Raw genomic sequence first — 25,593 nt, forward strand, 5'->3', positions numbered from 1 at the left:
AGCAATATTAAGCCATATAACTTAATCAAAAGAGTGAAATCCCATTGCCTTTGCCATATTTTATTGGTTAGGAGCAAGCCACGAGTTCTCCCAATGTTCAAAAAGAGAGGATAATAGGAGAGCAGGACTCACTGGAAGCCACCTTAGGGTGCATCTGCCACAGTTCAGATGTGCTGTGTTGGAGGTGTTAGAGGAGCCTTCTGGTGAAAAAGTCATCATCAATTATAAACTGGACAGTGTGCATCTGAAAAGTTCTGTCCTTACTGAACTTTTGATAGCAATTTGAATTAAACTACTACATCCTCATAATCCTCCTTTATCCAGCTTGTGCTGGATGTCTATACGATCAAGAGGACTAATCCTTACTATGACAATAAAAAATGAAATAATATTTGTCAGGTGGTGATGAAAATATAACTTAGAAAGGTATGTATGATGTCACTCAGACAGGGCTAGAAAGCGTGGAGATACATGTTTATTCCTTAAAGCCAAAGATAAAATAATTTAATTTCCTAATCTGAAAAGCTCCATAGCACATAAATTGGCAGCTTCTCTGCCAAATATCTCTTGGAAGAAGATGTAATACCTCCCACTACACTTTAGCTCCTGAGCCAATTTCCATCTAACACACAGAAGTTAATTCTGGTCACTTCTCAACAAAATCTTGACCTTTGAATATCACTGGAAAATTGAAGGGAGATTTAGAAACAGAGACAATATGCTAAAAATTGGTGCTGCATTACCACCCATTCCCTTTGTTTCCTTCTTCTCCTATCCCTAAGTGACTAAATAAAATGAGCATAGATCATCTATATCTTGGATTTAAGTGACCAAATCTATCAACAAATCAATAACATCACTTGTGCATAAATTTATAGCTTTACTCTCCCTATATTTCACTTCTGGTGGGTTTGGCCAACAGACACTCTGTTCCCTAAAGGCAGAAAGTAGAACAAAAGATCATAGTATTCCACAAAGAAAAAAAATAAATCAAATAACTCTGTAAGGAAGAATTTCCTTCTGCATAAATTTTGAGTTACATGACACAATCATGGGTTTAAAAAAAAGCCACTTCAGAGCTACATTTAAAAAATCTAGATATAAAACCTAGAAAAGCATACCATAACCTGGGGAGGAGATACTTGGGACATATAAGACAAAGGATTGTTTTTTTTTTTTTTTTTTTTATAATTAAAGAGTCTTTAAAATTGGTAATATAAAGTTTAACACAATAATAGGAGAATAAATAAAAGATATGAAGAAACACAATGACTAATATGCTTATGAAAAGAAAGGCTCAACCTTATTTGAAATTAAAGATGTAAATTAAAGCAATGAACTATTTTAATATATCTAATAACCAAATTAATATACCCAAGTGAGAGTGCAGAAAAATTAGTACTTTTAAGTATCTGGAGATGGCATAAGTTGACACAAACTTTCTGGGAGACAATTTCAACAAATATAAAAAGTTCTAAAATGTAATGATTCTCTGCACCAGGAATTCTATTTCTAGGAATTACTCATAAGGGGGATCAAATGGGACTTAGCTCCAAGTATTTTTAACACAGTTTGTTTATAAAAGAAGAAAATGCAGATGAAAGAATATTTAATAATAAGGGGTTACTAAAGTAAGTTATGGTGTAGTCACACCTTAAAATACTATTAGCCTGCAATAGACAGTTTTAGCCTGTTCCCACTCTATGCCCCATTCTCTCCTCTCAGAACCACTGCCAGCCTCACACCACCCACAGGAGCATTTGTGCCACATAACCCAATGCACCCACCCATTCTGCCTGTATCCATAGCTAGTAAGATGTAGATACACCCAACTAACCCAATCAAATTTGTTCTCTTAAAAGTTTAGAATTAGAATTAAGAGCCTCTAGTAAATCTGTACTTCACTTAAATGGAAGACCTGTGAACTCCGGTAAAGGGGACATTTACACAGAGAAGGAGAGAAAGCAGCCTCCAGAGAAGAACAATGAAGCAGAGAACAGAGAAAAACAAGGTGGGGAGAGGCGGTGTTGGGTGCATGCTGGGGCCAAGGCCATGCATCAAATCCCAGTGTTCTTGTATCCTTGACGGAATCCAAAGAAAGAGCTCATTTTTGGAGACCCCCCCACCTTCTATTTCTTAGCCCTTCCTCCCCACATTTTCTTTGTTTTCATTTAGGTGTTGTATATATTTGCCATTAGGGTTTCCTGAGAAAGGATTCCAAATAGCACCCTAATTTCCTTTGGGGAGGCTGACCAGACTCCAGAACCCACCACCAACAGTTGTTGTGTTGGTGACAGGGTAATCTAGCTGCACACAACTCACTATGGAAGCTGAACCTGACAGACACCACCTCTCCCCTTCCCTAGTAAAGGCAGAGAATAGACTCCCACCTAAGCTCAGCCCTCTCCCTGGCCTTTGAATCTTAAATCATGGCATCCTATCTGCACTTCATGCTTTCCACATTTTGGTACTCTGTGTCACCCTAGGATCCAGCTTACTCTCATACTTATTTGCTCAGCCTCCCTCTAGTTTTCTGGGACCTCAATAGCCTTCCAAAGTATTTCCTTTGATTAAGTTAGCCAGAGCCAGTTTTATGAGAATATTTCAAAATATGTTAATATGTGTTTTTCTTTCTTACATTTCCTTGTATTTGATGCCCTCCCCCCTTCATCTAGTGGAACCTTGGCCATTATCTTAGGGAGGCTTGGAATTAAAACAGGAATGTAAGATGAAAAGGTATCCATGTTCAGCTTTTGATTTCCAAAATTAGATTTTTGAATCCCCAGTGATATATATGTATATTTTTTGGCTGTGCCATGTGGCTTTTGGAATCATAGTTTCCCAACCAGGGATTGAACCCAGGCCACAGCAGTGAAAGCGCTGTGTCCTAACCACTGGACTGCCAGGGAATAACCCCCAGTGATATTCTTGAAACTGAGTCTTTGTGTAAACAGATAAGATGTTTCTAAATCCCCTAAACTCCAATTCCCATATAAGCATATAGACTTAATAGATGCTAATCCTAGAATTTTATTAGAACTCTAGAGAGGTGACAAAGTATATTATTGCAAGGGATATATTCAATATGAAGAGGGAAAGAAAGAAAGTCTTTGCCATGAAAGGAAAGCACACACCTCAGAGGGAATACAGTTAAGCTGAGGAGGTGCCTGTCAGAACAAGAACAGTCACACTGCCATCCCTGTGCCTCAGCCAAAGGGAGAGAACCAGGAAACTCAAAATGCTCATAGAAAGCTGAAATAGGTTAAATGAAAGGTTGATGCTCTGTTTCTCTGTCAACAGGCCAAAGAGGTATATAGCAGGGATTGTAGAGGGAGACATTCAACCCTCGATGACATACCCAAGAGGGTGCCCCAATCCTCCCTCAGCCTATGCATGGCATGCCAGAGACCCAGCAGCTCCTGTGTGGCCAGTGGGGGAATGTAGAGATGCCACAGGGCCTGGAAGGGACTCTGGATTGGGAAAAAGAGACCACATAGTATAGGAACCTCACAAGCTGAGGCAACTGGCAGGAACAAAGACATTAGAAGTCAGTACCAGCGAAATATTCAACAAGTTCAGGTAGGACCAGCCATACTGCAGAGGACACTAGCACAGAACCCTTGGGGAACAGACCAACCTCTCTGTAGCAAAGAACGCAAAAAAATATGGAAAATGGTGGCCCCAAATCTTGCCAAGTGAAGACAGGTAAAACCTCCACTTGCACATTGGGAAGAAGGGTGAGGAGGAGAGAGCTTTTGCTAGCAGAAGACACAGTCAAAGTTGGGTTCTAAATTGTTGAAAATGAGAGTATTTCCTCAAGAGAGTCTGAGATATCTATACTTGAAAAGGCTGTACTTGGAATTGAATCTCTACCTGGGATTGAATCTTGTGAGCAAGATGAAATCAGCTAAGGAAAATGAGGGAAGTTACAAAATATTTTGCACATACAGATTATAGAGAATACATTTAATTCCTGCTATACTTATAATCAAGTATACTCAGTAAGACAATAGAAAAATAAGAGATGTGTTTGTGTGTTTATAGGTAGAGATTAAAAGCCAATATCAAAAAAGAGAATACAGATGCAATTGGGTTCTTTTCTGTTTCTGAGATTCCTGCTTCTGTACCTGTACCATAAACTTTGTCTTCTCCATCTGCTCTCAGATCTTGTTTCCTCTACTATAACTTACTCTGATACAGAAGGAGAAGAATACAAAATGAATCTAGGGTTCATTATTTAAAGAGATAAAAGAAGAAATATAAGTGCTAAAATGCCTCATGTCTTCAACTATCTCAAGTCATATGATTAGAGAGAAGAAAAGCTCGAAGAAAATATCAAAATGTTCATAAAGTTCACTGTGTAGTACATTCTGCAGAATGAAGAAAATGGGAATAAAAATAGGGTACGAATAAAAATTTGTAGTAAACCAAGCCACCATGGTTGCTGAAACAGTGACTAATGGGACACTGGTAGTGACAACACACAACCCTAGGTAATGTATTAGAGGAAGGGTGCTGCAAGGAAAATGTGGGGTGTATATAAAAATTATCTGCTGAAGGGATGTAGCTAAGATAAAATCAGCTAAATTCAATATTCATATATCAGCTGGTTCACATATCAGCCAGTCCCCTGAAGTCATACCACATTGGTTACCAGTGTTGGGAGACAATTCTGTAGGGGTCTCTCAATTTTCTCCATGTCTTGTGAGCAGTGGCACTGACTGACTTTATCTTTTCCAGAATGTCTGTATGGTTAGCAGCCTTGGAAGATGGAGACAGGTCTTCCTCTGGATCACAGAGAACCTTTGCTAATTGTCTATTATAATAAAGAGAGTGTCTCTCCCCCAGAGCAAAAGTCAGGCAAATTTGATTACTTCCCGTTAAAAGAGTTAAGTTCGCTAAGGTTGGAGTTTTTCAGCTGTGACAGATCACCACTGCATAAACAGCATCCACCTAGGCCTCTCTGTATCAAACCCATGGGAATCTCAGGCAAGGGAGAATCAATGCAAACATCTCATGCTGCCTGCTGTGCCATAACAATGTCCTTTCTCTGAACCAGGAGTTTTGTGTCTTCTGCCAGCATCATGGAACTGTGGCAGGCTAACTTGTTAACATGCAAGTAAAGTAACATCCCAGAGCCTTCATGGTACCTGATAATCAGTTCTTCCTAGGTGAAAGACACATGCATGTCATTATGAAAGGCTTTGATCTGCAGTGTTCAAAATTTTGCCCAGTAGGAGGTTCCAGCATCATGTGAGTAATACATAGTACTGAGAAAATAGTTACTAAAGGAAGAAGAAAATAATATATTTCATTAAACACTCTCAACCTTTTCAAAGAAATGAATGAAAAGGTCTTAATTGGTGGACTACAAAAATCTTAGAATTTGTCATCAATACCAATTCAGGGAAGAAGAAATCTGAAAGACAGTGACATTCATACTGACATTATTTGATACAGAAAAAATATTGAACTATTTTTCTCTCCCCCTTCTTAAATTTATACTCTTTTGGCCTTTAATAAAAGCACTTTAGATTTTTTTAAATGATACTATTAATCTCACTCCAGATTTTTGAAAATAATAGAATCGTGTTGTTCTATTATAGCAGCAATTGATAGTCCATTTTTTTCAAAGACACTGAAACCTAAGGAAGAAATAAGCCTTATTATTTTCACTTGTATTTGATAAATGTGGATGCAATGAAACTTATATAATTCCTGATTATACATATCCCATCAGGCCAATTAGACACCAGTAATGTAAATTACTTCCTGATCCAAACACATCTCTTTATGTCATTGAGATTGAAACAGTCAGTGAAGGCTTTAAGCTAAATTACATTTGAACTCTTTATGGCCAGGTACCAATTTAAGAATCATTTTGCCTTGTCTGCAATGGTAATTGTCAAGAAAAAAAGAGTACACTTCAGTGACAATTTAGTTAAGCACTCCAAATCCAAAGTAATTCCAAGAATTAATATCTATACTCAAACCAACAAGTATATCTTATAAAGTTTTGTAGAATGTTTCTCTTGGGTGAGGGTTTTATGATTAGGGGTGGGTGGGTAGGGGAGGAAGGAAGAGGGACTGCCTCACTACAAACTGATAACAGGTTGTTAAAATCACTTTTATCGATGGCCTTTGCACTTAACTTGTTTAGAAATAAAAGAAAAGACATTTCTGTGATCACAACATTTTGTCTTTTCTAGCTTGGCAGGTCACCTTGTTCTAGTGGATAGAAATTGAGTCAATGTGGGAAGACCCAGAATTTGGACAAATCTCATCCAACATTCACACAGAAGAAAGAGAATGTACTGCAACTGGAGTTGCTTTAAAATTTTTTATGTTCAGTTTAAGTCAAGGATTCTATGTTATGAAGGCAGAGCTTCAAATCTCTAATAGAAAAACAGAAATAGAATATTATCTGAAATTTCTGATTGGATTCGTGGTCTTCTAATAAGATTTTAACTTTAAAGGAGTCAGACAGCATTATGGAAAAGGATCCATCAGTGTCTGCATGCTCCTACCTATGGTTTAATCACTTCCCTCCATACATGCATCTATTAAACAAATTCAAATGGTATGAAAGATAAGTTACATTTTCTATTCAACACCTTCCCACTTTTCCCACACCCCCTACCCCTTTCCTCCATCCCCATTTTTGCACAGATACTGAGCATAGGAAGAAAAGGCTAATGAATATGGGAAGGGAGGGAGGTAGATTAATCCTATACTGTTTTTTTAAAAATCTCCATTACAACAATTTTTAATTTTAAGTCAGATGATGCTTCAAAAGACATAGGCAAGTACTGAGATTGGCACAGAAATTAAATGTTAAATTATATTAAAATATAGATTTTAAGGAAAGCTTTTTGCTTTTCTTCCTCTAACTTACTTCTCTTCACATTTAGCGTCTTTCAATAGCTTTTTCTGCAGGATACATTTTTAACTACTATATAGTTCAATTTGAAAAAGAGTTCAGGGTGAGGAAGATTACAGCTGAGGCATTCACAAGGATTTCCTGTTTTGGGTGGCTCTTTCTTCCTCCATGATAATGTGTTTTTGATATTTTTAAAAAGCTGCCTGTGTGTTTTAATATTATTCTATCTTCCCTGCCCCTTAAGAAACCACGTTGGGTAGGGGAAGGGAGACAGTTTGAGTGCGGTCTCTTTCCCCATCCATCTAAGTGACCTAAGACAAGCTTTTTAACTTCATTCAACTCTATCGATAAAATGGAAATAGTAAGGCCTGCCCTGAATTGTCACATAATTTTGGTGAGGCTCAAATAAAATGTATATGTTTTATATTTTGAAGAATCACTATGTAATAAAAATCTTGAAGCATTTGTAGTAAGTTATATCTGAAATAGATAAATTCACCAATATCCAAAGGGAAAAAAGTGTTCTATACCCTGTGGGAAATATGATCCATTGATAATTTGTCCACAAAATTATAATACAAAAATAGTATCCCATGTCTCAACTTCATCAGGGTCAAAAAAACATGAGGTATAGTAAATCTCAAGTGATTTGGGATCTATTTGATTTTTGTACCATTTGCATATGCCCCTCTACAAAGTCACTGGCAACTGGGTGACTGTTGATAATGTGAAAAAAACCAGACTGACATCCCCTCCCCACCATTCTCCGCCTCCATTATTATTACCAAATAATACATTGATAAAGATAATTGAATCATATTAAACATTTTAAGGGTTTATTTGAGCAAAAAAGGATTCCAATGAGGCAGCACCAAATTGGATGTGATTAGGAGCACTCCGCCTGACAGGACCCAGGGGAATGAATTACATAGAGAAAGTGCAGAAGCAAAGAAAGGAAATTATTGATTGACTCTAACTTAAAGCCTAGTTGGCTGGCTATGACTGGTTGTCCTTAGTATTTTGATTCCATCACCTCAAGGCATTTACTGGCTTAGATTTTGATTTGCACATGTAGGCCGCCATGGCATTAGAGCCACCTCAGGTCTAATGGTCTCCTTGTTTAACTAATTTAACAACATACATATATAGAACAAATTCAAATGGAATTAAAAGAAAAGTTACATTTCCTGGCTTAGCTGCTGCCACTTATCCCACTTTCCAGAGTTTCTGTTTTTAGTTCTGATGGTTTCCCGTGTTCTCCACTCTGATTGATATGTTCATACTTCAGCAAACACACTGCTCCTCATCTGTCCTTTCTCCTGAGTTTTGTTTTATGCACACATACACACACACACACACACACACACACACACACACACAATCTTTTAGCCTTTCTATAGTTCAATAATTGTTAAATAATATTCCAAACCCCTATTCCTTGTTTCAACTTTAGGCCCTGCATATTGTCTCAACACTGCCTTCACCTCCATTGCTCCTTCTCTCCATCCCTATAGCATCTTTACTTTCAGCAAGGATTTTAACAGTTAGGGCTGCTGTGTTGTGGCCTCCTTTGAGGATGGTGCCTCTTAGAGTTTGGCAGTGCACAGCCCATGTGGATTCACATAGGTGCCCCAATTATATTTACATTTTATTGTTGCATATCTATAATTAATCTTTAAAGCCTTGTCTATAGGTGATTCATTGAAGCTGGAAAACAATAAGCAGCATTTAAAATGTCATGATTTTAGCAATATTATTTACTATAGAAGTGAATAGTATGCTCTTTCTCTGTGTATTCTTTTAAAGTCTTTAAATTTCTGAAATTTTACTCAGATAAGTCCAGGTGGGGCTTTTTATCATTGATCCCCTTTAGCACTTTGTGGCCTTTTTCAAATTTCAGACTTGTGTCTTTTTCAACTCAGGATAATTTTCCTCTATTACATCCTTGATCATTTTCACTCCTCTGTTTTCTCTGTTCACTCTTTCTAGAACTTCTAATAGGTGTTCACTGTCCTAAATTGGTTGTCTATATTTAACTTTTATATCTTTTTTGCTCTATATTCTGAGATATTTAACTGACTTTTTCTACTATTTCCTTTCACTTTTTACATTTGGGTAACTGATTACAAAATCTGTTGCTTATTCCTTAAGTGCTCATCCTCTATAGCAAACTAAGCTTATTTTATGATTGCAACGTCTAGTACGATATTCCTGAAGATACTAATAATAATTTTAATTTTTTCGCTTGTTTTGTTTCCTTTGTAGCCAATTATTCTGTTTTTTTATTTGTATTATGCCTTTTGCCTCATTGATTTTCCTTAATAATTGTTGGTCCACAGTTGGCCATTCATACTGGCTGACAAAAAACTAAATTAGTGTATATAGTTGGTATGGGTTTCTTCAGGAGTTCTGTCTCTCCATCGTGTGTAGTGTCTATACCTTAGTAGGGAATGGGGGAGAAAGTGATGCAAGTTGAGTTCCCTATCATCCCACATTTTGTTCTGAAGTGCCAAAATCCATATTAGAAGCTGTAGGACTTGGGATGATTGGTCAATTTCTTTGGAGATCAGTCCTCTGATTTAGATAGGTGTTGAAGGGGATGGGTTAAAAGCTTCCAATTTTTTGCATACTAAAATACTTCTTTGTCATAACTAAGTGCATTAAATAAATACACATTCTAAATGGAATATACTGTACATTTGATGAAACACATATAGCATTCATCAAGGTAAAAATAATTCATCAAGGTAAAAATAATACATAGCCATGGAGTAGAAAGATTGCACACATAAAAAAAAATTCCACATTTGGTAAGACTTGCAACTCAGTTAGCTCTTCCATGGATAGTTCTTCAATTAATTACTGTTTCCCAATTCTGCCTGGCAGAACAGCTGCTGAGGGGTCAGGAAAATTTACAGAGACCTGTCAGAAAGAAGGGCTACAGCCTGGAGGCTACCTTCTCTACTGCAAGTTGTATCCTGATTCCAGCTCCATTCTGATTCATCTATCAGTAAGTATTTCGATGCTTCTGCCTTGGAATGTGTTCAAACTTCTGGATCTATTCACGAGCACCCTTCCATCCTAAGTGATTTTCTCTTCATGTTAATGGAATAAGAAAATGGGCAGGGGGTGGGGGAAGAGGTAAATTACTTTCTCATTCATTCTATTTTAAACTGAATTTTATCCCACTCTTTTTTGGTAAAATTAAAACGAATAATTTTTTCCAAAGTAGAATAAAAAGATGACTTTGATTAATCATCCAAACGGTCACTTTGAGAGTGACTGGGTTCTATTAATAATGATGCCTGGTTAACAGGCATGCTCCAGGACTGATCTGGATAAACCAGGATGCATGGTCACCCTACACAGGTAAGCCTAACTAGGTGCAGGATCAGTTGCAAAAAGACTTTAGTCCAAAGAAGAGAAAAAAAAAAGAAATGAGACAAGAGAAGTATGCTGTTCTGTGAGGAGATATAAAATACCCACCTGGGTACCTTGGGCATGATGCAACCAGGATATCTTACAGGTAATGAATAGAGTTACAATCAAGTAGAACAGCTTAGAGAACAGTATCCCTTTTGTTATCTCAGTGGACAGCAGAAACTTTTCTGGGATATTATGTTTCAAGAGCAATAATACGGTGTTAAGTCAAGGGGTAGCATTATGGTAAGGGCAGTGATTCTCAACTGAAGTTAATTTGCCTTCTCTTCTACCTCTCTGTCTCACACACACACACACACACAGAACATTTGTCAATGTAGGAAGACATTTTTGGTTGTCAGTACAAGGAGATGCTGCAGGCATCTATGGGTAGAGGCCAGAGATGTTGCTAAACATCCTAAAATGCATAAGATAGCCCCCACAATACAAAGAAGTTTTCCGTCAAAAATACCAATAACGCTGAGGTGAGAAACCCTGGATTAAGGTTAGAAAACCCCCTGGACAGAGCTTGCAGAAGAAGGCATTGAGGGCTTCCCTGGTGGCGCAGTGGATGAGAGTCCGCCTGCCGATGCAGGGGACGTGGGTTCGTGCCCTGGTCTGGGAGGATCCCACGTGCCGCGGAGCGGCTGGGCCCGTGAGCCATGGCCGCGGAGCCTGCGCGTCCGTAGCCTGTGCTCCGCAACGGGAGAGGCCACAACAGTGAGAGGCCCGCGTACCGCAAAAAAAAAAAAAGAAGGCATTGAGTATGTCACTTGGGAGTAACCAGTAAGTAACTACAGTACTTGTTAGCTTTCTTTTTTCTGATATGACTTCCTAATGATATTTTGTCACATTGGTCAAACCCCCAAATATGGAAGCTGATGACAATTTCCTGGACTGACTGACCAGTGAAGAGATTTTTTTTCCCCCAGACTTTTAAGTAGGAACTCAACCCAGTAAAAGAGTGATACCCATATAAATTAATCACAGTCCCTCTGCTCCAGGCATCTCCAACACAAGGGTCACACATACAAACATTCATTCCGTAACAGCTGAGTCGTTTCTAAGAGTATATTTGCAATTTTAAGTTGAGTGCTTTGTTTCTACAGAATTATGATTTCTGAGTAACTGATATATTAACTTTAACTTAAAATTCAACCACAAATCTATAGTAGAAATACCTGCTACAAAGTGAAGAGATATAATTTATGAGAATTGGTGAGGGTGTTGCTTTTTAATATAGAATGAAGATTTGTCTGTTCTGGCAGAGTTAGTTTACCAAGTTATTAATAATTATTATAACACTTGAAATTCAAGTCTTTTATCTCTCAGTATTTTAATATTCTATGTAAAAGTTGTAAATGTTTGAGAATTTTTTTGTTTGTTTTTCATTCTTTGGCTTTCATGGCAACAATTCATTCTGGACCAATTAAATATTGAAAAGAGTTGAAATTAGTTACAAAGAGAATAACAGTAATGATTTCGTTTACCATTTTTGACCATTCGGAAAATGATTAGTATCTTAATCCATTAGAGCTGCTATAACAAAACATCACAGGCTGAGTAGCTTATAAACAACAGAAATTTATTTCTCATGGCTCTGGAGGCTGGAAGTCCAATAAGAGGGTGTCAGCATAATCAGGTGAGGGTCCTCTTCAGGGATGCAGACTTTTCACTGCATCCTCACATGGTGAAAAAGGCTAGGGATGTCTCTGGAGCTTCTTTTACAAGGCACTAATCACATTCATGAGGCACTCTACTCTCATGATTTAAGCACCTCCCAAGGGTCCACATCCAGTATCACCATCTTTAGGGGTTAGGATTCCAACATATGAATTTTTGAAGGACACAAATATTCAAACCATAGTAATTAGGTTCTCAACTACCAACACAAGAGCTAAGGAAATATAGAATATTGATGTGTACAAATGGCAGGAAAAAAAGGTGAGGATAGCACATAAGAGAGGAAGTAAGGTTGTAACGAGAAAGTGAGGTGGACAGTTTTGAGAATGCTCATAAAAGAGAGACACTCATTTCCATGGTCTCTTTGTGACTTCTCTGCAAGGTTTAATGGCAGAAACTATAGGAGAAGGAAATATGTTTTATGTTACTTTGAGCAATGAAAACCTTTGACTTCCGAAGCTCTGTTTATTTTAACAAATTTTGACGGCAATCTTCCTGTGTTCCAAATAAAAAACACAAGTCATAGCTTAATTTTCCTTGATAGCAGTGGTCCATAATTTTATCTGTCTTTTTTTGCACTATGTTATAATGCAGAACACAATTCTGTACCTACTTTCCAGTTTTAGGCTTTTCCCTCACTATCAAGTGGTTAGTTCTCAAATCTGTGTGTTTCTGCCAGAATGCCTGCCTTTAATTTGCTTCTAATCTTTTCTGGGCTTGGAAAACAGATAACTGAGCTGGCTAAGAGTTATATGTAAGATATGTTAGATTCAAGGCAGCAAAATTTAGAACAAGGGCCTAGACTTAGGCGCTGAGCTTCCCAACAGCCATTCTGGTGTGCAGTAGCCTTTCCTCTCCTACACCCATGTTCAGAGCTATATTACGGCTGTACAAATTCTGACTTCTTAATAAATGAGAAAGAAGCCATAGTCCTTCTCAGATTCATTGTTCCATTACTCTGGACAACTACAACTTGGGTTTTAGAGTGGGGGTGATAAGTCACTGCCACCATTCACTCTACACAAAGGAAAACTTGTAATTGGCTTAGCTTCTCCCCAGACAGTCCTGTGACCCATTACCATGTTTCCTGCCTGCATGCCCCTCCTGCACACCACAGCTGGTCACTCTGAACATGTAAACTCTCCAGGGCTCAAGAAGAATAGCTAACAAGAGTTCAGTGGCAGTGGCAGACTTCACCACCACATGTGGACATCTGCTCTTGCAGAATGAGAAGAAAGTAAATCAATAAAGGTAACATGGCAATTTAGAAACTAAAATAATATTTCAGTTTTTGTTTTCATTAGTTTTAATTCATTGAAGAACAAAAAACATGAAAAAAAGGGAAGTTCTGTCAGTAGGTCAAATTATGCTGGCTGCCATGACTCACTAGACAGGTGTCTTTGTTATGGAAATAACTGCTTAATAGGCATAGTTTATGATAGAGTCTGAAAAAGAACAAATTACCTATAGAAGGAAAAGTATATGAAAGATAATCCTGAGGCTCTATGCTAGAAAGATATATTGTGATATCTACAACAGTTGTTTAGAGAGGATTTTTCATGAGAAAAATTACAAGTTAACTTGAGGGAATCTCCAACATGGTCTTCAGCAAGCATGTGACAGAGTGTGCATGATACGTGTATCATGGGATTATGAGTTCAATAGTCATATTGGTTGCAGTTTGAATTCCTCTGGTTGAATCTCCAGTAACTTTAGATGTGTTTGGAATAGATGGTCTTTGCAGCAACAAGGACCTAATTGATGAAGGCCTTGTGTTTTCTTTTTCACCAAATCTATTTAAGTATAAGTCCTGTCAATTGTGTCTTTTCAAATTCTTTCAGTCTATATCCTCTTCTCTACTGCACTATCATTGCCTTAGGTCAGACCCTCATCATTTCTTCCCTGGACTACAGCCAATATCTTTCTAATAGGTCTCTTTGCCTTCAGTCTCACCAATCAGTCTTTGTTCCACATATCACTAGAATGATCTAGGTAACAGGAAAATCTAATCATTAAAGTTCTCTAATGTGTCCACACTTCTTTAGGAAAATTCCAAATCCTTAACAAAAATGTAATGGTATTCCTGATTTAGTTTCTTCCAACATCACTAGAGTCACTTCTTGTCCTCCACCCCCCCCACCCCATGTACCTTACATTTCAGTAACACGGAACTATTTGCCACTCCTTCAATGCCCCATATTCTCTTGCTTTTATGCCCAGTTGTTTGTCTCCTTCTTTTCTCCACCCCCCACATCTTGAAACAGGTTCTCTTCCACTTCCCAAAGAGACTCAAAGTTTTCTCCTCCAGGATACCTTTCCTAACACTACATCTTCCCATCTCAGACTGCCCGGCTCCATCCAGAATGGCTTAGGTATCCAACTACATTTCCCCACAACACTGTGGATATAATTTTTATCAGATAGGATGCTTTTCATGTTTACTTCTCCACTCCCTCCCCACCAAGAAGAAAGTTTTCTGAGGATCATGATAGTATTTTAATGTTTGTATTTTCAGAAAAAGTCCATCGTAATGTAGATAACTCAAAAATTTTTGTTGAAAGAAAAATGAAGTCAGGGAGTGAAGGACGGAGGAAGGAAGGACAGGAAAGAAAGAAAGCATGTAAGAGAGGATGGGAGAGAGGGAGAGAAGAAGACAGGAAGAAAAGAATGGGGAGCTCTTCTTCAAAATTAAGCTGGAAAACAACAAATAATTCTGGAAATCAACTGACTCAAATTCCACTTTAATGTCCTGCATTTAAAATGCTGTTCAGGGGGCATATTGAACGTTTTCTGCTCAGAAATTTGCTCCCTGGGAATCACATGATGACAAGAATTCATATCTTGAGGCAACAAAATCAAAAGTCCTTAAAAGAAAAAGCATGTTATTCTGAAAGTTTGAGGAGTGCACGATATAATTTACGTTCAACTATTTTGTTCCGGCTTCATAAGCATAACTGACATTCTTGTGGGTAACAGAAGTATAGTCCTCATCAGTGATGGTCAAATTTTTCAAATTTAGATTTTCAATACAGAACTAGCAAAATGTTTATAGTTCTGATTTGTGCCATCTATGTACTTTACAATTCAAGGGACTACTTTGATGATGTATAGCAGAATAGTGTTAGAGAAGGAGTTTACAATGAAACTTTTAATGACTTCTCTTTGGACCATCTGACTTAGGATCAAATCTCACATAGGCAAAGGTCCTAGAATCAGCTATACAGACAAGATTGTAGTGTTCATAGCAAGTAAGGACACAACCTCTTGCTTACCTCCTGTGCACATCAATCAAGCACAGCTTTCTTGCCAAGCTGGTCACCAGGGTCTGCTGCACAGCAATGTGTACTCCAGACTACCTGCCACTCAGTGCAGACACATCAAACCCTGTTTAGCCTACAAGAGTGGCATCTCTGCTCCTTTCCAGGTAAAGCTGATATCTTGCAAGAAAATGTGTAAACCATTCATGTCACCCCCAAAGGAAGCTTAAGAACTAGCATTGCAATTCACATTACTGACCATTGGATATACGATGATAATTCCATGAAGCGGTCCTCACATCCAGAGGGTCCAGGCAGGACAATATGCTCTGGGATAACGAAGTGTCAGTACTGCACTGGTCTGTGCTGTAACACAAGAAGGAAACTGAGTCTGATTATGCTCAGTCAAAAATTGGTAAAGATGTCTTCCACAGTATTCTCTCTCTAGACTCTTTGCCAAAGAGGTCAATGTCACCAGGTCTTCCTTAGGAGTACCTCAGATGAACTGGGCAAAATGGCTCCCTCTTAGAGAAGGAAATTGGGGTAGGAAATGTAAAGATCCATGAATCACATTCTATACAGATATCAATGCCCAATGTGTTCATAAGATTGGGGTGGCTTGACTGCTAGAAGTTGTTAACAAATGTCCTAAAGTGGTCTCAGAGGCAACTGCCAGGAGGTAAGGTGTGATTTCCTCAGGACACAGTAATTGAGTCAATTTACTTGAAAGCTTGGACTATACCCCTTGGTTTCACTAATCATACTGAAGAACTCCAAAAACTATTCCCTTGGAATTCTCCAACTAGTCATCACAACTATGGTTCTAAAGCTCAAGGCAAACCTTAGCAACCCCAAGGATACTACAAAGAGTGCACTGAAAAGGCATCTCTATATAGTGCCTGCAATAAACCTGCTCCTTGCTATTCTGGAGGCAAACTTTACTCAGTCCAAATTAATCAAATGCCAATTTCAGAGTTACCGCTGAAAAACTAATAAAACAATTATCATCCAAGTGGCACTCTGAATTGTCATGTCAGAATTTACTATTAAATCTTAAATTTTCCTAGTTATATGAGACCTTTTTTTCAAAGAATCCAGGAAGAGGACTGCATTTTGTAGATGTATTGAATTACATAGTCAAAAAAGCTTGCAGAAATAACCACTGACAATCTAATGAAATCAGTTACAGGAATGGGGGAAAATAAAAGGTGTAAAATCAAAAATTTTTATGTCTCTTTCTAAACTTACCAATATTACTGGTATTCACTCTACCTAAGACAACATGAATGTAATCTATAGTTACCCTTCTGCTAAGCCAAACAAGAATTTTAAGCTATTTAACAGCTCTTGAATTTCTACCATGTTTTAGTTATGAGGGTAATCATGTTTTCACCTATAGGAGTAATACTTTCTATGGCCCTGATCTCAGTAAAAATAAGTCTGGCATCTGGAAAGCACACTAGTCCTTGATGTCAGGTGTCTGGGCCATATCCACCACAAATGAAATCAGAATCTGGTGGCAAGGGGGAGGACTGGACATGGAAATGCTTCTAAAAGTTCCCCAGGTGATTCTACTGTGCAGCCAGCGTTGTGAATCACTGTGGTGGATGAACAGCGCTGTGCTAAACACAGTAATGAAAATAAGCACCCAGTAATCTATTCCTTGCCCTTAAGGAATCTGCCCTGGAGGAACAATACAACTTATCTTGTGCCTATCTACTCATTTCCCCCTTCCCTGAAACTTCACCCACAGGCTGCCACAGGAATGGACTTAGGCAGCTGTCTGTACCAAAAATCACTGCCCCTGCTAACCACACTGATTAAATGACTGGATATACAGTTCAAGATAAGACAACCAAATCTCTGAAAGTTTGGAATTAAGATCCCAAAAGTCTAATTCAGTCATCTGGGGGTAGTTGAGCTGAAAGAAAACTGAAATGATAAGGCAGAGAGACAAGGGAAGAGTACAAAAATAGATATTCCTGGGAAAGAGTCAAGAGGGGTACTGTATGATCCTGAGAACTGGAGAGAGAGAGAGAGAGAGAGAGCTGTCTAGGCTTCTGACAGGTTCCAGTGCATACCCTGCAAGGCCCATTTCTTGGATGCTGTAGGTTTATAATACCTTCTCCTTATTTTAAGCTAGTTAAGTGAGTCTCTGCTCCTTGCAATAAAAAATGCTCCTTTCTCCTCTTCATATTCTGGGTCCCAATTTGACTCCCACATGATCTGTGAACCCTCCACATCCTTCTCTTGTCTCCTGAAAACAGTAAGAGCAATAAGAGTTCAGATAAATGGGAAACTAAAGGGTTGAGGAATGGTCTGGGAGGCTTTACAGATCAGGTGGAAACTGCACTGGGACCTAAAAGATGGAGAGGGAAAGAGAGCTCACTCCAGGTGAGGGAAAGAGCAAGCACAGAGTCACAGAAGCAGAAATGTACCAAAGGTGAAGCCTACGCTTAAGGAAGAGCAGCACTGGAAAATTAATTTAGCTTGGTGGGGATGAACCCGATTAAAGGCCAGACATACTAATTCAATGGTCTTCTACTCCTTAGTTTCTCCTGCACGTAAAAAATCCTGATGCCCAGTACTTTTAAATAAATGCTTTCTAAATTCTTAAATACATACCATTCTGTCCCACTACTCTAGGGAAAATGCACTAATAATAACAAACAACCAAAAAGTAATAAACAAGAGAAAAGCATTGATAGAAAGGAACAGAAAACACTTGCCAGTTTCTGTTAAAAAACATTTATTTTTTACACATCAATGGACTCTTATAGCCTATTTAATTCTCTGTATACTTTGGCAAAAGTTGGTTATTTTGAGACTATGTTTTACTTCTATTATCAAAGTAATTCTTTTTTTAACAAAATTTTAATCTTAGTTGCATCTTTACATACATGACTAGTGTAATGGTCATAGCCTATAACCATTATTGGTGACAGGAAATAGTGTATTTTAGTATTAACTATAATTAAAAAGCGTTTTGGATAATATTGGTTAAATGCTGTGAATTCAACAGTGGTGTTTACCATCAACTGGAAATAATTAGAGCAGGGTTCTAAGTATTAAGAGATCCTTTCAATTCAAGCACTTTCTCATCAGTGATGTAGACCTGGAGTCAAGGTGTGAAGCCACAGGCAAGGCTAACAATCAGCCAATATGCATCAGAGTACCAGCCCCAGCCTGAGCTGTACCAATAGCCTGAGAGTGACTCTCACCAGGTCACTTCCAATGACCTTCTCTACATTCAGTATCTTCCTATTTATACTAAATGCGTCCTTAAGTTAAAAATGGCCCAAGCTGGATGGGCTCTTGTAAATTAGTTGATATTTTACTAATGAAACTAAGATAGTTAATTGCTGGGCTTAAGGGGAATGCTGAATTTGCTTTAAAAAATACTTTTTTCTTCCAGCTAATAGCTCCATTGCTGTACTAAAATGACTTTTAAAAATCTTGCATTCTTTTCCCTTAGAATGCAGGCAGGAGCAGCCTGTGCAAAGCCTGCCTGCTCCATACGTCAAGCAGTGTTTGTATATATTTCGGCGTATCCAAGCAAGGGCTTTTTAACTTTCCACCCTACGGACGGAGCTGTACTTTCCTGAACGGCAGCCAGGAAAAAACTTGGAACTTTGGCAGGAAGACTGTGGGAAGCCTGGTGCAACACCAGGCTGAGATCTGGAGCAGAGGCTTTCTACAAAGGCAGAGGAGCGAAACACCTCCCTTTGTTTAGCTCTACATATGAGTACAAATGGAGCCCCCAGATTGCAATCAGGTCCTATTGTATAAACTTGGGGTTTCCATGCCATACAGCATTTTTGGCACCAAGTACCTTATTATTTTTCAGCTGGAAAACCAATTAGCATTCTTTTTATATCTGGGTGTTAGTACTTGGGACTTAGATTTTTTGGCCACCAGCCCACATGGCTGTAGTCTCTTGGGCAATGCCTGACAAATTAAGATAAAACTGTTACTTCATGTTTTCCTACAAAGAGAAAACAAAAACTGTTTCCTGCTCTTATTAATTGGATGAAGTCAATTTCCACATTTAACAAATAAAAAGGTAGGCATAATCAGGGTGTCAACCCAGGGCTCTTATCTCTCCCCAAGCTGGTTCCTCTGCAGGAATGTGAGAGTATAAGAACTGTCAGGTTCTGACTAAGCGTTCCTTCTCTTGGAAAAAATCCCCATGGTCAACAGAGGCCTCTGTCCAGTGGATAGGCTGTGACCACCACGAGGTCACCCTTTGCCCCCTCTGGCATTTTTTCCCCCACAAGTTTGAGCGACGGGATTTACCTGGAGAGAACTATGAGGAGATTCCAGCCCTGTCAAGTGAATTAGTCATAACAGTCAAGAGGGTACTGCCCAGTTTGAAAGAAATAAACAGCCAAAAATTTCCCTATCTTGAAAGCAGAGCAAAGAAAAGTTCACACTCTAGGAATGCAACTTATGATTAGAGAAAGCCATATCTGGGCTGCTGTCTCAGAATATCTGAGCATGTGGGAGAAGAGGAGGAAAAGAGGTTGAAATTGTTGTGAGAGGTGCCCATCCTATAAAGTATTCCCTTATGATAAACAAGCCTTGCCATGGCGACACAACCTAATGCCACAAGTCAGAGGAATATGGCCCTCCAGTGAGCAGACCACATTTGGGAAAACCTCCAGGATGATGCAAAATATTTAGAAGGGAAGTGGTGAAACAAACAGAAGGGAAACACAGCAATCCGACTGCAGTTTGAAGACAAAAATATGTTGGGTGCAAAAATCAGTTTGGGTGTAGTTACAAGAGTGTTTTTGTGTTGTTGGTACTAAATGTACATCTCTTTGCTAGAAATGGCCTGAGGGGTCTGCTGCTTCCCTTAAAGACTTTCTTTGTAAACAGTGGGTGGTGGCATCCTAAAAAAAATGCACTTGAAAGACTTCTTTAAAGAACTTGCACAGAACATTTTCTTTGCAACAAATTCTGTTCTGGAGCTATATTACTTAACAAGGGGGCTGTGTTCTGAGTCATATGGAAATTAATTATCTTTTTGCTAAATTTGTTATCAACAGCATAAAATGATCATCTGTAATAATCTAAGGGAGTAACTAGAAAATGTCCGATTTTGCACAGGTAAAGAAGCATTAGAGTTGAGGTTCTAGACACCAGACGTCACACATTGCCCTACATACCAGGTGACCATACATTCCAATTTGTCAAGACAGTCTCAGCTTACTCCAATTATACAGGTTTAGTTACTAATAGTGCCCCTTTCATTCACAAAAGTGGTTTGGATAACAAATAATTTAGTGATCCTACTCCTGCAGAGACCAAGAGTCTTCTCTCTATCCTCCAGGGATACCAGTCTGATGCTTTATCAATCTCAGAACATACAAGCACTTATAAAAAAGGTGGGGGGGAGGGAGAGTTGCTGCCATTTTGCAAAGAGTAATCCTCAACAGTTTGGCTTCACCTAAAAGAAGCATAGAAGGACCATGCACAAAATCAACTTAGGGGAAGTGAGAGAAAATGTCCATCCATAGAAACCCCCTAAGGAAGCCTTCAGGAGTACATGGGGGCTAGATTATATACCAAAGTCTAAACAAGTATTTCTTTGTCAAATCCTAGAAGGCAGGCAGTCATTTCAAAAGCAGACATGCATACTGCCTCTTTTTCTGACTTGCACTCTAGAATGTATCACTTAGATATTCCAAATCAGAAAGTGTTCAGCCATTTTTATATCGCCACCAGCTACACTGCCGGGCTGCAGCTATTTGGATCAGAATGGAAATGCTTTGATCCCTTTTACATCTAAGTTTAACTGTGGCTTGGGCCCAAAAGGTGGACTAATTTTGGCAACTTCCCCTTTACACTTTTATCTGAAGATAAAAGGAACACTTGGAAGCATAAACAGAAGGTGTATTTCTGTAGGCCCAAGGGCCACCACATCAAACAAACGAAACTATAGAAGCTTATGCTGAATATTAGCTCTGTTTCATCAGCTCTACTCACTCCCTCATTCACTGGCAGCCAGTAGGATCATTTCCTTCCATTGTAAACTTATAAAGATAATATAACATTAAAGAACTTAGAAAAGAAAGAACATTTCCATCACAGTGATTTTCATTTTCACAGAAAAAGTTTAAAAATTGAAAACCATGTTTCTTAAGTTATAAATTTATTATACTGGCCTTAGATTCAGGAGTCCAAGGTCCTTGCCCAGTCTCTGCAAATATCTGGGTGATGGGAGATGCTGGAGCAGTCATTCTCCTAACCTCCTTGTGTCTCAAGGTTCTGGGCTTTAGTCAGGAATTTATAGATTGATAAACTCAGTTAGAATGGAACACAGGCCCCTATGGGAAGCCAGCTTGGAGCTCCAGAGAGGAATCATGGCTTCCCAGTGACTTCTGCACTACACAAATTATTCATTTGAGGACTAGATGAGAGCAATTCAAGAGCTCAGGGGGTTTAATGACCTATTTGATCTTAGAGTCGGAGCTGTAGTCCATTCAAGCATAGGTCAAGGTACACTGCAGTTCTAAAAGTGAGGAGGTGGTCTCTTTATAGGGACACATATCTGAATGCACAGAGGCAGTTTAGCTGGATGCAAATCAGATAGGCTCTGAGCAAAGGTATTGGGCACATAATTGCCAAAGTAGTGCTCTCACTAAGAACAAAAATCACCATATTGGAAGGAGAGATTTCTGACTTTTCCTTACCAATATCTAAGGAGACAAGTGAGTTTCTTGAAGGGCCCTTAGGACACACAGGACCCAATAAGAGAATATGATATGGCTTAAACATACCAACTTGGCCAACTGCCCCACTATAATGATTTGACAAATGGAGATAAAACAACCAAGCTAGTGATGGACAGAGTTGATGGAAGATAATATGGCAGGAATTTATGGATTAAAAGGTACAAATACAGATAACTGAAATAATACTGGGAGTCACTTTTTGTGGGTCATCAGGTGGCATCACAGTACTCATTTGTTTGCTGAAAAAATATTTATTAATTTTTATTCTTTTGAATGAAATTACCTTTTTGTTTTCTTACATTGTTGGCTTAAAAGTTGGGAGAGTAGTACCACCCTATTTGAGTTTTCAGTGGTAAAGTTTTCCCAGGTTTCTGGTTAAGGGGAAGTGACTCAAGCATGAGAAATGTGAAAATCCCATCAACATTTCCTGGCCACCTCAGAAATCAGGATTCCATGTAAAACTTGAGAGTTGCATTAGATCATATCTAAAACCCCTTCCAGCAATGCAATTTTGCATAACAAGGACCTAAACTTCCTTAAAGAATTTCCTTTTATGCCCATTTCAACACCCTCCAGAAAAGGAAAATTGGTAGCAAAGCCAGAGGTCAAGAGAAAATGTAAGTACAGAGAGGCCCAAACCACATTAATGACAGACATGTGATTCTCAAACCCTCCTTGAAGCAGCTGTCTATCATGTGAAAAGAGTTTGAGCCACTAGGCCTGATCTTCCTTGAATACTCATCTCTTTGATTTAAAAAACATTTTTTTTCAGTTAAACAAGAAACACATGAATATATTCTCACAGTAGAAGAATCAATCCATACAAAAGCATATAGAACAAAAAAATAAACACAATTTGTACATTTATGGGTCATATACATTTACATACGATTCTATTATGCTATGGCAACTTCTTTTTACCTGGGTCTTAAAGAATTTTCTATTTTAATATGTACAGATCTTATTCTTTCTCTATAACAATGGAATGTTCTGTAATTTTATTACTGTCTCCTTTGTTGGTGATATTCTGTTTGTTTCTACTATTTGCTATTATAAAAGAGAATATTCTTGTAAATGTGTTTTACTATGAGTGAGTATTTCTGTGGGACAGATTCCTAGAAGTAGACTGCAAGGTCAAAGATTAGGGTTACTTTAAATTTTGGTAAATATTATCTAGTTTATACATGCTGAGCTTCACATGTATGCCATATGCATTTCTCTTGTAAATGGTCCTTTGTATCCTTTGTCCATCTTCTATTTGGTTCTTTGTGTTTTAAATATTCATATGTAGGCACCTTTTATATATCGCAAATCTTTTATACCTGTTGCAAATATTTCTGCTAGTCTGTAGCTTATCATTTAACTTCTTTTTTATTGTTGTCTCATAGAAGATTTTTGTTTTTATGAGGTCAACATTATAATTTCTTATATGACATATGAATTTTGTGTATTACTTAGGAAAGCTTTCCCAATTACCAGAGTTATGAATTTTTTCTATATTCTCTTCAAATACTTTTATAATTTGTTCTTAACATTTATTCTCATTAGTCTCTCCAAAAGGTATCTTTGCTTATGATATGAACTATGAGTTTAATTTTTTCCCCAAAAGGAGAGCCAATTGTCATAAAGTGATGAATTGAGAAGCTTTGAACACTTTTACTAATTAGAGATGACATCTTTACTATAAACTATATTCTTGGGTTTCCATTCTATTTTTTTCTACCAATGTGTTTGTCTATTCCTATGCCAAAGTGCACTGTTTAAATTGCCTTATATTATGTTCTTCTTATTAGTAGTAGTTCAAATCCCATGATTCTCTTTTTTAAAAATGTAACTTGCTAAGCATTGCTGTTCTTTCTTTCATACGTGCTTGAGAACCAGCTCGTCAACATCTTCACAATGTTGAGTTTTCCCACTGAGAAATATGGACTAACATTTTATTTATGTAGATTTTTAAACACCCTTTTCATAAAAATCTTGCACATTTCCTATTTATTTCTAACTGGATTTTGTTGCTATTATGAATGAGATCCCTTTTATCATTACATTTTCTAATTGAGTATTGCTAATATTAAGAAAGTTATTGATTTTTGTATATTGACTTTTATATCTGATCACCTTACTATACTCTTAAAGTACTCTCTTAAAATTCTAACAGTTTTTCTTATCATCCTCCAATTTTCTTGGTAGAAAACTTTATATATTTCTCAGATTAGTTGTTGGGAGTTAGTAAAACTTGAAACACATGTTTTTTAAGATCAACCAATCAAAGTAATCCTTTGAGAGTGTTATAGACCGGAATGTCTGTGCTCACCGTCCACAATTCATTATGTTGAAGCTTTAACAACAATGTGATGGTATTTGAAGATGGGGTGTTAAGATTGTAATTAGGGTTAAATAAGGTCATGAGGGTGGGGCCCTCATAATAGGATTAGTGGTCTTATAAGGATAGGGAGAGAGAGAGAGAGAGAGAGAGAGAGAGAGAGAGACCTCTTCCTAGTTCATGTACCAAGGAAAGGAATATGAGGACACAGCAAGAAGGTGGCCATCTACAAGCCAGGAAGACTGCTCTCACAGAACCCAATCATGCTGGCACCCTGATCTCAGACTTCCAGCCTTCAGAACTGTGAGAAAATAAACCACTGTTGTTTAAGCCACTGAGTCTATAGTATTTTTTTCATGACAGCCCAAGCTAAGACAGTGAGTTTATGTTATGCTAGGCATACTGGGAGTATTACTGGGACCCCAGTAAGAAAGCATGTAACACTTATTTGTTAAACTTACAGATTTAATACTTTGAAATTATGGTTTGCTTGCTTGTTTGGGATTTTTTGGTACAGATCAAATACTACATTCTTTTCCTAGTAGGCTTATCCTACTCTTCCCCAACATACACAAAAAGATTTTCAAATTTAATAGCTGTTTTCAATTTCTAATGCTTGTAAATAGGTCACCATTAAAACTTATAATCAAGAATGTATAATTTGTGCTCACTTCAGCAGCACATATACTAAAATTGGAATGATACAGAGAAGATTAGCATGGACCCTGTGCAAGGATGACACGCAAATTTGTGAAGTGTTCCATATTTTTATGAATGGATAAAGAAGATGTGGCACATATATACAATGGAATACTACTCAGCCATAAAAAGAAACGAAACTTGAGTTATTTGTAGTGAGGTGGATGGACCTAGAGTCTGTCATACAGAGTGAAGTAAGTCAGAAAGAGAAAAACAAATACCGTATGCTTACACATATATATGGAATCTAAAAAAAAAAAGGTTCTGAAGAACTTAGGGGCAGGACAGGAATAAAGACACAGACGTAGAGAATGGACCTGAGGACATGGGGAGTGTGAAGGGAAAGCTGGGACGAAGTGAGAGAGTGGTATGGACATATATACACTACCAAATGTAAAATAGATAGCTAGTGGGAAGCAGCCACATAGCACAGGGAGATCAGCTCGGCTTTGTGACCACCTAGAGGGGTGGGATAGGGAGGGTGGGAGGGAGACACAAGAGGGAGGAGATATGGAGATATATGTATATGTATAGCTTATTCACTTTGTTATAAAGCAGAAACTAACACATCATTGTAGAGCAATTATACTC

At 38.0% G+C, this 25,593-nt stretch overlaps 1 non-coding gene across 1 annotated transcript; it reads left to right on the forward strand.

Annotated features, from left to right (window-relative positions):
* The first annotated feature begins 24,966 nt into the window (after nt 1–24,966).
* LOC132496526 (U6 spliceosomal RNA) lies at nt 24,967–25,073 on the forward strand. The gene has a single exon (XR_009533427.1). It is a non-coding gene; the product is annotated as a U6 spliceosomal RNA (small nuclear RNA).
* The last annotated feature ends 520 nt before the right edge of the window (nt 25,074–25,593 follow it).

The sequence above is a fragment of the Mesoplodon densirostris genome, chromosome 9 (genome assembly GCF_025265405.1).
Source record: "Mesoplodon densirostris isolate mMesDen1 chromosome 9, mMesDen1 primary haplotype, whole genome shotgun sequence".
Taxonomy (NCBI): Eukaryota; Metazoa; Chordata; class Mammalia; order Artiodactyla; family Ziphiidae; genus Mesoplodon; species Mesoplodon densirostris.